Source organism: Anser cygnoides, chromosome 6 (genome assembly GCF_040182565.1).
Source record: "Anser cygnoides isolate HZ-2024a breed goose chromosome 6, Taihu_goose_T2T_genome, whole genome shotgun sequence".
In the NCBI taxonomy this organism is placed as follows: domain Eukaryota; kingdom Metazoa; phylum Chordata; class Aves; order Anseriformes; family Anatidae; genus Anser; species Anser cygnoides.
In genome coordinates, this window is record NC_089878.1 from 8064987 (window position 1) to 8077910 (window position 12924).

The 12924-nt window shown below is 38.4% G+C and overlaps 1 long non-coding RNA gene across 2 annotated transcripts in view; it reads right to left on the reverse strand.

The window, feature by feature from the left end:
* LOC106034435 (uncharacterized) overlaps positions 1-12924 on the reverse strand; it is a 48873-nt gene that overhangs the window by 16733 nt on the left and 19216 nt on the right. For both annotated transcript variants that reach the window (XR_010832362.1, XR_001206070.3), the window contains one exon: positions 10619-10685. This is a non-coding gene — a long non-coding RNA (uncharacterized lncRNA). The remainder of the gene's footprint in view (positions 1-10618; positions 10686-12924) is intronic.

Consider the following 12924-nt stretch of genomic DNA (forward strand, 5'->3'; position numbering starts at 1 on the left):
GTTCAATTTTGCAATTATTTTTTAGCAATAACTGCACAATAAATTGTGCATTAAATAACCCCATGAGAAGTGAAGAAGCCAGGACTGCAAGTTTGGGCCTTTTACTGGTGCAAACCACAAACATCTGGAACAGGCAGAAAGAGAAATATAGTTACAAAGAATACATATAAGGACAAGTCTCAGTCAATTCTTCCAGTTAACTATTTAATTCTACCTCATATGCTTCTTGCTAGTGCCCTGGTAGTCTTGTTTTTTCCTATGGCCTCTCCTCTGTGACTCCATCTCCTGGTTTACTTAACTCCCAGCAATAATCTCTTCCCCCCAGATTGCATTTTACCTTTTATCATCTCTTGCTTTATTTCTTGCTCCACCATCTCCAAATGCATCACTTTTCTACTTGCGTAGCCTACCCTTTCTTTTCCTTCCAAACCTGCTGTTTATCTATTTTCACTTTGATTCCATGTAAATATGAAACAAGAGTTTTCTTTTGCAATCTCCCTTAGACTTTTTATTCTCCCTTCTTTATATTTCCTCTTTATTTCTCAGTAAATTGTCCATGTTGTCTGATTAGCTCTGACTTTCAACCACCCATTAAATCCTTCAGGTTACACCTAATGCCTAGATATTTCCCAAGCCCACTGCTGCAAGCAGTGCTTTTGCTACCTCAGCTGGAGCACAGGCTCTGTCCCTCTCCCTCTCAATATCTTAGCTAAAGGTTGCGATAACATCGGCAATATGAGATGCTCCTTTGCCCTCTGAAGCGCTCAAAGCTTTTACTGGCTGAAACACATCTTCTCCTTTGTGCAGTCTACAGGAGGGAAAAGCACCAAGATGCTTTGAGGTTTCCACTCCAAGGAAAGCTGACCACATTTACCACCTCAAGTCAAACTGAGAAATGCAGTTCTCAGACCAGAGGACAGAGAGTAGTTTGGTTGAGAGTCACAAGAGCTAGACTATAAACTGCTTTTCAGATTGGAAATATAGATTATGGCAGTGGTCTGCATTACACCTTCAGTTATTGCTCTGGTCTGCCTTAACTGTATGACTTTAATCCAGTATTAGAAGCAGAAAACCTGAAGAAAACCTTAAGAACTACTAGAAGTTCAGATTTAAAAAAAATAAAAATAAATTGTGATTCCTAGAATTTACAGAAACTTCTTAGGTCCAAAAAATGAAATTATTTCAATTTACTAAGTCAATTACTGATTATAAATGAGATTATCAATTATAAACAAGTCTTTGAACTACCATAGCCTACTCTGAATCTAATAAGTATTTGCTTCTGGTTTTTCTCAGAGATGATTTTTCAACAGGGTTTATTTTGCATTGTTGAAAAGTTTGTTTTTAAGAAAACTAGCAATTAAATTTGCATGCTTATTATGACCATAGTATAGAAAACACAATCACTATAACATGCTATATAAACTACTGTGTGTTTAAACCAATGTCTTTGACTTTTTCATCATTTCAACTAATTTTTTTTCCTAGACTTGTGATGTAAACAGCCTCTCTACAACTCATCAGATCTCAGACTGCAACTGTTGCCCTCTTTTGCAGTGACTTTTGCTTGGAGAGAAACTGAAACCTAAGGATCAATTCTCTAGAGTCAGTAGGCTGAATAAAGGGCTATTCAAACTAGATACCAGGAAGCTAAGTGATAAGACACCATCCTCCTTTAACCATCTGAGGAATTCAGGTCCTAGTGCTCACCTGGTAGAGTATGCTACCACCTCCTTAGGACTGACATCAGCAAACTGTCCTGGAGAAAGACAGCTAACCCAAATCAGGCTTTTCTCATGACACAGCTTTAACAAAGAGGAAAGAGAATTAGAAATCATCTACATCAGAATATTTCAGAACTATTTACAGCATCTCCAGGTACCTAACTGTAAGCCCTAAATCGAAGAGAGACCTTGTTCTTCCTTTGGGCAGGACTCTATAACCTGGTAGCATGGGTTAAACATCAGGCAAAATGAGGTGGCACCTACTGACCTAAGCCATTTGGACTCTTAATTAAGGAATCCATTAAGGATTTACTCAGCATCCAGCCCCAGTTCAAAGATCAGCCCTTGGTCGTCTTCTCCCAGTATCATCATTTTCCCAAAGAGAAAAGCTCTCTTTCAGTACATGCAGAAGAATGGGGTGTCAAGAACTGATATTGGTATCTTTGATATTTTTTCCTGTTAAGGGAAACCTGCGGAGATGCATAAAAATCACATCTGGGACTCTTCCCTCCATGAGCATTCCTTAAGTGCCTGTTATAATTCAAACAATTAGATTATAACTGCTTGCTAGGTGTGGTTTTACACAGTCCCACATGGTTTTATATGTTTAGGTTTTTCTTTTTCTTTTTAAAACTTACATGACATTAATATGTATTTTGTCACAATTGTGCTGTCCCTCAGCAAGGCACCCATTGCTCACAATGCAACAATATCAGGCTCTATCTCTGTTACAAGCACGTAGTAAACCATGAATTAAATTGCTTTCTTCTATCCCTCTGACTAAACTGAGTATTTTGTGCCCTTCTAAAGCCTTATTTTAGAACTTTTTCTCACAAACATGGCAAATTGCTGATCAGGCCCCTCTTCCTGCACTTGCAGCCTGGTGCATCAGCGCTGTATTTTAAGTCTTGTACGTGGAGAGTCACAGCTGGGGATGCAAGCTGTATGGGCCAGATGCCTCTTGGCCTTACTCGGCAAAATGCCTGTTGACTTCAAGGAGATTTTTCCTCAGTTAATGAATGTAAAATGCAACTCTGTATTTTACTCTGGTTTCCGTTAGGGCCCTGAATATGCAGACACTTACACATATACTTAATTTTATGCACACAGGCCCTGATTTAGTAAGGTAATTAAAATTAAGCACGTGCTCAACTCAAAATAGATGAGTGCTCCCAGTGAAGTCAATGGAACAACTGGAGTGTATACAATCAAGCAAATACATTAGTGCTTCCGAGGTTGAGGCTTCTTTTCTTCTCACAGGTAACAGGATCCTAAAAGCCTATCTCTGCTGTCTTTCTCCAGCTGTACCTCTACAACCCACAGACAAAGATAAAGCAAGAAGGAAATCAGGGAGCTGACAGGTAACAGCTGAAAACAACTCAGTGGTGTTATTTTAAAGTGAATTAAAGCTGTCTGAAATATATCCAATCACTCACAGAAATAGCAGAATGTACTACTATACAGTTACACTTTCCTGTTCCTAGTCATTGCTCATAAGCCATACATCAAGCTTTGACTTTAAGAAAGACTGACAGGGACAGGAGACAGCTATTTGTCTAAAAATCACATCTCCTACTGTTTTCTTAGTTTGCCACTAGAGATTTCTTGGACACAATGAGACGACTACCTTTGAAGGCCCATGGTCAAAATTCTGTCCCTGTGAGCAATACAGGGTAGAGGTATATTAATGGGAGTAGAGTGTAAAGTTTTTCCAAGCCATCCCTCTCAAGGCAGGCTTGCTTGAAAGACTGGAAGTAGCAAGCTCAAAACCACTCCTATACAATTACCTAAAAGCTGAGGGCACGTCTCACCACAGTCAGTGTCATGAGGACCTGGAAGCAATGCTCTGCAACCTGCCAACCTTCAACACCCACTACCATCTCATCTGCGCTTGCAACGTGAGCTCCAGAAGTGCTCCAGAAAGCACCTGAAAACACCTCAACATTTTATCGTGCAAGTGCCTGGTGGTTTACAGGCAGAAGTTGCCTCTACTGCAGGTTCATCTAGCCAGAGTAGGACACAACAGAGCCTTCTCTATAGCAAAAATGTTTTTATATGTCCTAGACAAGCTCTCTCTCTCTAACCACTTACATGCTGTTAACATAAGATCCCACTGGTATTAAGATGGGCTACAGACATCTCTGAGTCTGTGTGAGTTAGGCAACCTTTGAGTTTCTCTGGATACCCACTGATAGAAATGATCTGATTACAAGCAATTTTACATAGCTTACTCCTTGGACTGCCCCCAGAGATAGCCTTCCACCATTGCCATCCTACTCAATCTGTCATGGACAGAAAATAAATGTATCATTACATTCCTCATCTCAGAGGATTCTAGTGAGAAAAATCTTTCAATCCAAGTGACTTATTTTGCCAGCATGATGTCATGTCAGAATCCTTTGTTTTCACAAAGTTATACTGTAAGGTTTTAGACAGAAATACCGGGACAAATCCTCCCTGAACTGGAACTGATTTAGGCTACATACTAGAAAAAAAGAACCTTAAAAGATAAATCAATCTATACAAGGAATGAGTATAGGAAGATCATCAGCAACATGCAAACAATGTATTTACTATACCATAGATGTCATCTCTGTGGCTGATATTAGGGTGTGGCTCAGACAACAAAGACCTCCTTAGGATTTCTGTTAAAAACTGTTAACCAAAGTTTGTCCTCACAGCCCTGTAGGGTCCCTGACATAGATGTATACCACAGAGCAACATCTAACCTGCTCTTACAGCAGAATCCAGGCAGCACACATTGCCTCAGGAATTGGGAAGGCATTGTGCAATCCAGTATTCTCCAAATAATTAGAAGAATCCCTGCTCACCTCCACTTAATTTTCCTTGTGCTTCCATCCTTTTGAAGCTGTAAGGAAATATTGTCATGGAAACTGCATCAATGCTGTCTAGTCATCTTATCACGTGAGTCATAGGTATCTCCTCTGCCTATCTTGGGAGGAGCAAATATTTCTGCTTTTCTTTCCGTCCTCAAGTCTGACAAGCTCTTCCATTTAACATCCTGTTCATGATCTGTCATCAAGTAAGTCTGGTCAGGTGCTATGCCAGTATAGTTCCACAAACTCCAGAAAAGTTACTCGTCATGGTTCAGCACAAGAGCACCTCAGACAGTGGAACTACACTGTTTTTAAAAGAGAGTCACCTTCCAAGTACAAGCATTTACAGACAGCCTAAGAGATTTAAAAATGGACGAAGGTAATGGGAATTAAGTGCACTACATGTCACAAATAAGTATAGTCAGAAATATGATACTTTTTAAAAAAAATCAACATAAGTAAAATACAAAAAAAGTTAATCCATTCATGCAGTTAATCATCAATCCTGAGAGAAAGCCTCTTCCCAGGCAAGGGTGTTGGAGCAAAACTATTGGAATCATTCAGGAAACAATTAGATGATCCTATGGGGAATGATGCACTACAAAGGTAATGAGCCACCTAGTTCTTATTTCATAATAAAATTCTCCTGCTGTTCTTACAGAGACTCTAGGGAATGTAATACCCAGCAGGCACACCAAGATTTAAAATAAACTCCATAGGAAGTTAGCTGGCCTTTTGATACCACAAGCCCCTAATGTATAAGGTATTTCATCTGTATTTAGAAACCACACACTTCATTAGGGGCTTATATTTAAGTAAAATTTGACATTTTAGAGACTTAGGTATATGATAAATGCCTTCCTTGCACTCTGCTACTTTTTCTGGTGAAGAAAAATCAATGATCAGGCTAAAAAATAATTAAAAAAATAAAATGTTTTGACAATCCAGCAGACAGTAGCTCAACCAACAGCTTCCCAGGAGACATCTGTATTCCCCCCACAGGCATCCTCAGCGCTGACATCCACTGCAGAAGGGGGTTGAAGGAAAAGAAAGCATTAACTCCAACCTCTAGAACCCTTGCTGGGAGTCTTACCTGACCTACTTAACAGGCTCGTTATCCTGAATTGGGTAAGTGCTAGAGCCTGGCAAGGTGAGAAGGAAGAAATGGGTTCCATGCATCAGGGAGAACCTCAAGAAGGGCCCAGCTGCAGAAGGACATTGTAGTCTGTTCGTATGTTCACTTCTTGCTAGCTTGCTCGTTTCTGCTTCAGACTCTGCAATTACACCCATCTTAAGACTCTTTCCCTTCAGTCTGAACATAACTGATTTATTGCACTACTGCATTTGTTTTTTTCTGTGTACAACTGAAGCAACACCATATGGCAAGGGATCTGTTGTAATAGATGGAAATTTGAAAAAGGTACCCTCAAACCTTAGGAACTGTTATAAACATGGATATTAGGCAAAGGGGACAAAAAGCATGACAAATGCTAGTGAAACACATCAAATTTCTATGAAGAATGTAAATTGAAACCCTTTGCATGAATGAATTTTGAATCTGACTTTTCCTACGTGGCAGCTATGGTCAGCTGATCATCACAAAACCGTTCATGGTTTCAGGAAATAACTACAGTATTTTTTCTGTTATTTAGATATTTAGGTTTAGTGGGGAAAAATACAATCCTGAAGTCTTTTTTGAGTTACAGAATAACTACAACATAAATATAAATAATCTGTATATTTTAAACATATCCAGAAACTAAATGTAAAGATACACCAAGATAACATGGATATGTGAATAAATGAGAAAGTATAAAGGGGTTTTAGTTGCTGCTTCATTTATTTTTTACACTGAATAACTATATTTTTATAAGTAGCATCTACCATGAGGGACAAAAAGAAATGAGTGAATTTTGTTTCTAAACTTAGAAGACAGACATTTTTGATGAGCAAAACAAACATCTGCACATCACTGATATTGTGTACAGCTCAGTAAGATTTGGTTCAGTTTAAATAGAAACATGTACTTGCTTTGCTGCATGCCGGTACCATTTTTGTAATTGTAGCACCGCTGCAGTCATCCAAGTTTTAAGAGAAAGGTTGTTCTATGTTTCCAATCATTTCAGTATAGCACTGATCTGTAATTTTCTTATAATAGTATTGGTCCACCTCAGTACCTTTTGCAAGAAAGCCCACTTCCTTGCCTAGAAGCTAGCTATACCAACACCAGCCTGCTGTGCACTGAAAGAAAGGCTGGTCTTCAGCCTTCAGCCTCTGGTCTTCAGATGAGGAAGACCAGCCTTCCTCTCTGTAAGAGAGAAAGAAAAATTCCCACAAAGGAAAGAATTCCACAATTTCTGTTATAAATAGGAATATATAGCACTACTGGATTTTAAGTCCATCAAATGTTTCCAGATGCATGTTCAGCTCCACTGAAGAGTAGAATTTGATTTCGTTTAATAGTCTGACCCAGATTCATTTGGGTGTGCACAACCCACTGCCTTGAGTCAGCACACGTGTGCGTATGAAAATTAATTTAAAATGAGCTTGCAAGATCTGAACCTGAGCCTTGATTATTTCCTAGACGTTAATGCAAAACAGGCATTTTGTAGCAATATAAATTGACTTTAAATGAATAAAAGTGGCCTAGCTTTAAGCTTAGAAGATCCATTTACTATTTATGCACTGCTTAAAGAACGTCTCATGTTTGACACACTGGAAGAAGGATATCTTAGATAAACATTTTTATGCACTATTTGTTGAGCTTATTTTGTAGATCCTTAGTTGACAAGAGACCGCCTGAAAAAAATAAGTAGCTCACCATCATAAGCCAAGAAAGAGTCAAAGCTCTCATTCACATTATTGTCAAATGCAGTGGAGAAGAAAACCTCCTACAAAGTGACTTCTTGGTAGAGGGCTTTGCCAGATACCCAATTGCAGCACACAGGCTGACAGTTATTTTCTCTGACCTGCCAGCTCTAGGTTTGAAATGGCATGGAAGAATGGCTCAAGGAAATGAAAGTATAATTGATCTGTCAATTATATTTCTAACTCCGGCAATCACATGCGCATTTTGAGAATCAAGTTCTTTAGTCCGTTTCATTATTTTTCTGTTTTGTTTTCTTCCTGGGAAGGAATAATGTTGTCTCATTTGTATAATCCATTAAAAGTAAGGAAAACACATTTAATAGGAAATGGTAAATTCTGAATTAGTTCACTCCGTAAATGCTCACCAGTGGTTGCTACAGGTTAAGCTAGAAGGAGGTCTCAAGGACTATTTGGCACACCACTATATATGGGATGGTTAAGCACTGTTCTTCATGGAACTCTACCTCTGACGGTGAGACAAGGCTCTCAGGAAAACCCAGCACTTAACTCTAACATTTCATAAAACCAGTCAATGCATTTCAAATGAATAATGGGGTTTAAGGAAGAACCCCTTCACTCACCCAAAAAGAACACATACTGAATCATGATTTTTGAGCAATATTTTTCTCCACTCAGAGTTAGACTCGAGCAAAGCAATAACAAATTTTCTTTGAAACAGGCTATATTCCTTTTCAAACCCTTCCCTTTTCCAAGCAAATCCAGTTTGTTTTCCTTTAAAAAAAAATTAATTTATTTGAATTCTTCAAGAACAAAAGAACTTTGAAATGATTTTCACTATCTCTAACCACATGCAGGTATTAGAGGATGCAATTTGAATACTTAACAACAACTTCCATTCAGAAGAAAAACAAGATTTTAGTGACAACTAAATAGCCTTGGATTAGTAGTAGTTAAGGAAAACCCACAGCAGAACTGAGTTTCCTTTCTTCCTTGACTCTTCCCACTGGAAACACGTTCCTCCCTTCTTAGAATGAAAAACCTTTTGAAGCAGCAGAAGCCCAACCTCTTCACAAGTAATTGTCAACAGCTCAAATGAAATAATAGCAGGAGTGACAGAGGAAACACAAGTAATGAGAGGTTATAAAATGGACTTGAACTTATTGCAGTAGGTTAGGTAATGAACCCTTTTCTCCTGGTCATTTCAAGCCTACCATGATACCACAAAGGTGGTGGAACTGACACCTGAAGCTGCACCGAGCTTGGCCTGAATATCAACAGAAATGCAGATTTATTTGCTTGTACTGTCTTCTGTTTATAATTCAGTTGTAGGAGTCTGTTTTCTCACATTAGATTGCATTAAATTTTGCCCTTGACTTCAATAAATCTGTTTTTGATTTAACACTGGGCTGGCTACACTTCAGGGCCGGAGCGGGGAGAGGGGCAATAGTATGGTCCCAACACACAAGGTATTGGTTTACAACTCAAGGAACCCTGATTATAACCCTAACTGAAAGCAAAGTTTGGTTCAACATCCCATGCCTTGCACAAATCCCACTCTGATCTTCTGTAACTCACTACAGTCATCTCCTAGGGTCTCAGGAAAAGAGTTGGTTCTAGTATATGGTCATACCTGATATGCCTGATCTGCACAGAGACTCTGAACTCTTCTAAGAGACTAAAAGCTAAATAGAAATATCAAATCTTTTCTCATTTTTCTCTTGTTCTTCAAATTAGAGGCAATATTGCAAGGCATTACTAAACATCTACTGGTTCAGATGGTCTAAAACAACAACATGGTTTAAGACCCCATAGTCCAATTCACAACAGATTCACTTCTGAGTTCATTAGCGAATTAATTTAACTGGCAACGAACAAAGTTTTAAACAAGTAATTCCCAAAATTAGTAGCTGGAAGATTTAAATATACACAATATCATAAGAACTTCAAGTTCTTGAGTTCTTGAACTTGGAAGTGCTGCTTACTCCCCCCCTCTCATTAGCTGCATATGCCAAAGGCCTCATTTGGATCAACTTCAGCTCCATAATACATCTGCAACATTAGCTGCCTCAGCCAGACTGAAGAACCACTCGGCTTTATTAAGTTTCTTATCCGTTTCCCAAAACTTGCTACTTAATCTTTTGAAAACTGTTCTGCTTGCTATAAAAATAGGTCATACAGTTTATTAACACAGAATACTTCCTGCACATTTTTGATTCAATACTCTGGGGATTTTGCAGGTGAGGAGCCTACGTTACAGGTTATGAAGCATTATGATGGTGGAACTCTCCATGCAGCACAAGACTACACACAGAGATCACTACACAACTCGTGAAAATTTCATTAGGCAGCACTATAGTAAAATTGCTCAACTACAGTAATGCTTAACTGCCAGTGAAAATATTTCTCCCCATTACTAACCAAGACTGCCCATAATTTCTGCCTGGCCATCCCCAAAGAAATTCTTCTTACGCTTTCTGGACCAGAGCCAGCATCAAGAATTGAAGCCCCAAATCTTCTTCATTCTCTACCTTTCCTTATTATATGAAGATGAAAAACAGCAATCTTGTTTTCACTAGGTATTACAGTTCAGATTTTGTTTCAAAACACTGTTTGAATGCAGCACAAGCTTATCATAAGGCAGTAAAATGCCTCTTGACCACTGCCGTCCATGTTTATTCCTACCTTTTGCAGTTCTGATTTTTATCAGATTTGTGAGCCTGATGTCAGAATAACTACACTGTTATTCCCAACAGTACTTTACTGGTGTGAGGAAATTCTCTCTTAGCTGTTTTGGCCTATTTCCACCTATTTCTTATCTAAAATAGATATACATTGGAGAATCCTGAATTACCCATCTATACTTGACCAGTTGCATGAAAACCAGTGCTCACTGATTTTAGCACCAACTTTCCAAAAGATTTCTTAGTGCTGCTATTTTAAGTCTTAACAAGTAACTGAACTATAATGCCTTTCTTTCCACTCACATAAAGCTCATGACTATCTACCAGCTGGCTTAGGGATATAGAATTCTTATAAAAGTTTTGCCTTCAACTTTTCATGTTACATTTGGAAATCAAAATCCCCAAATAAAGTTAAAGTATAAATTTAGTCTTTTTCACCTACTGCAGTGGAGTCAAACAATACAAATATTTTTCTTATCACCCTTTTTACACAGTTCACAGCTCCATTTCCAGTTTTCCTTTGACACAGACAGTGTCTGAGACTCACCAGCTGGTAGTCTGCAGAGCTTTCAACTGTTCCTTCCATTTCTTCTGCCTTGGTGAGTCAGCATTTGCTATTAAAGGTAAAGAATTTGAAAAGAAGTGTTGGGCTTTTTTCCCCACAGAGGGTAAAGTATATATATGCATATATTTATTTATTTACGATAAAAATTAGATATTTATCCCTAGAACTTTTATCTCTGACCTCCCTTGGGCTCCCTGGCCTTTTTTTTACTTGACTTAAATAAAAAGTATGTGTAGCATTAGGTAAGGAAGGGGAGAAGGAATTGACAGAAATTGAAACTTCTCCAAGAAAATCCAATACAGGTATTTAAAATGCAGACGTTTCTAAGCCACCTTGCTGAGCATTTTTAAATTCACCTTTATTCTGCAAATCCACCATATCAAAACACCCGAGACATGCCAGCAAACTGAACTACAAGGGAGTTTGTCAACACTCCCAAGCATCTGAAAAGTAGCGTAGTGACTGTTATTTATGTTTTAAATATTTGACAGACATAAAGCAAAATTATTATTTGGTGCAATACATGCAAATGTGCTGTCAAATACTGGTGCCTTTCAGATTTCAAAGCACGTATTTTCTTGCGCTGTTTTCCACATAATCTAGCCTCAAATAAAGGCATCAGTAATTTTGACTTGATTACACTATAATTATTCAAATATCTTTAATTTTATGCTCTGGACTAATTTCCATATCCGTTGTTATCATTAAAAGAGATTGTTATAGATAATGTATCTCATGTATTTCCCCTAATTGAAAAATGCAGTTCTTGAACAATAACAGTTATGACAACAACAACAATCCCGTTTAAAGGCTACTTTGGCAATGTAGCTGTAATTATTGCAAGCAAACTATTACAAACCACAATAATTAAAAGCAGAGCAGAAGGACAAGCTGCCAACAGCTAACTTTGCCCTTTTCCCCTGGTTTCTGCTTCTTCACCATGATCTAAGAGATCATGTAGGAATTTTGCTAGGGTGCTCATGAAGTAAACTTATTTATAAAAAAACATAACTAGGTTATAGCCCAAGTGCATTTAGTGCAGTTGTCCCTTACTGAGGGCCCTCCAGAAGCAAAATCTTCCAGCTGGACCTTTCAGCAGTTGGTGATACCCAGCACTGTCCTGAGTCATGAAGCAATATTGTCCTGTTAAAAGGCATGCTTTCCCCAAATAAATTCGGATGTTGGCAGATTCTTGATGGATGTAAGAAGTAAGGAGGGGTGGAACAGCTCACTAGAGAAAGCGCAGTTAAGACAAATGAAGATAAGCATTATTTCTTCCCAAGTCTCCCCTGAAATTGGGAAAAAAAGCCAAGAGGGAAGACTGTCATAGAAAAAGAGTGCACAAAGATGATAGAAAGCTGAAGTGTGAGAAAGTTTAAAAAAGGAAGACTGCTAATAAAAGAGATAACAGAAAAAATAACGAGAAATTAACTGGGAGAAATGCGAACTGACGAGAAGAACACCAAAGAACAGTCAGAGAGAGTGCAGATGCATGACTTTCGTGTTTGCCAAACACCAATACAGCTGTGAGGAAGAGGTTCAGATGCCGTTCACCAGAATACAACAGAGGATGGAAGTACCAAATGAAATACCAAATGTAGTGATGAAAATCAGAAGAAAAAAGTGTGAATAATGAGTGGCTTTCAGATTAAAAGCTCTTCAGGGGAAAGATTCCCTTTTTATTGTGTGCTGTTACAGCAGTCAGTACAGTAGGATTTTTAGCATAAGTCTTATCTCTGAGTGCTACTTCAGCACAAATAATTAATAACAGTAGCAGTCAAAATAAGTCACAAGACTAATGACTTTACAAATGATTTTGTACAGTTCTCAAGGGTAGGTGCTCCCTTCCCTCAACTTGTTACCTAAAAATCACCTAGCTATTTCCTTTGACAGCTCATCCTCTCTCACTTTCTCCTGTTCTTATTTCAGCTTGAATTATGGACAGATTAATATACTTTCTATCCTATAAGCAGCGCCAAAGAAACCCCCTGCCGTTAGCTCCATGCTGCAGCTGACTGCACGTTGTGTTGAATTTGTAATGATCGCCCTTCTGCTGGCACTCAACACTGTTTTTTCAAAGCCAAGATTTCTGGATAGGTAAATAACAAATGTTGAGTTTATCAGATCTCTGGAAGGCTGGCATTTTACCACAGATATTGCAGTGTCTGATTACCACACTACAGCATTAATATCTCTTTTTAAATGTATGCTCTCAAGAAAATGAGTTTCCCTTACAATCACATTTGATCATTAGCCTATACTTGCAAAATATGGACAAGTTCCAGCAG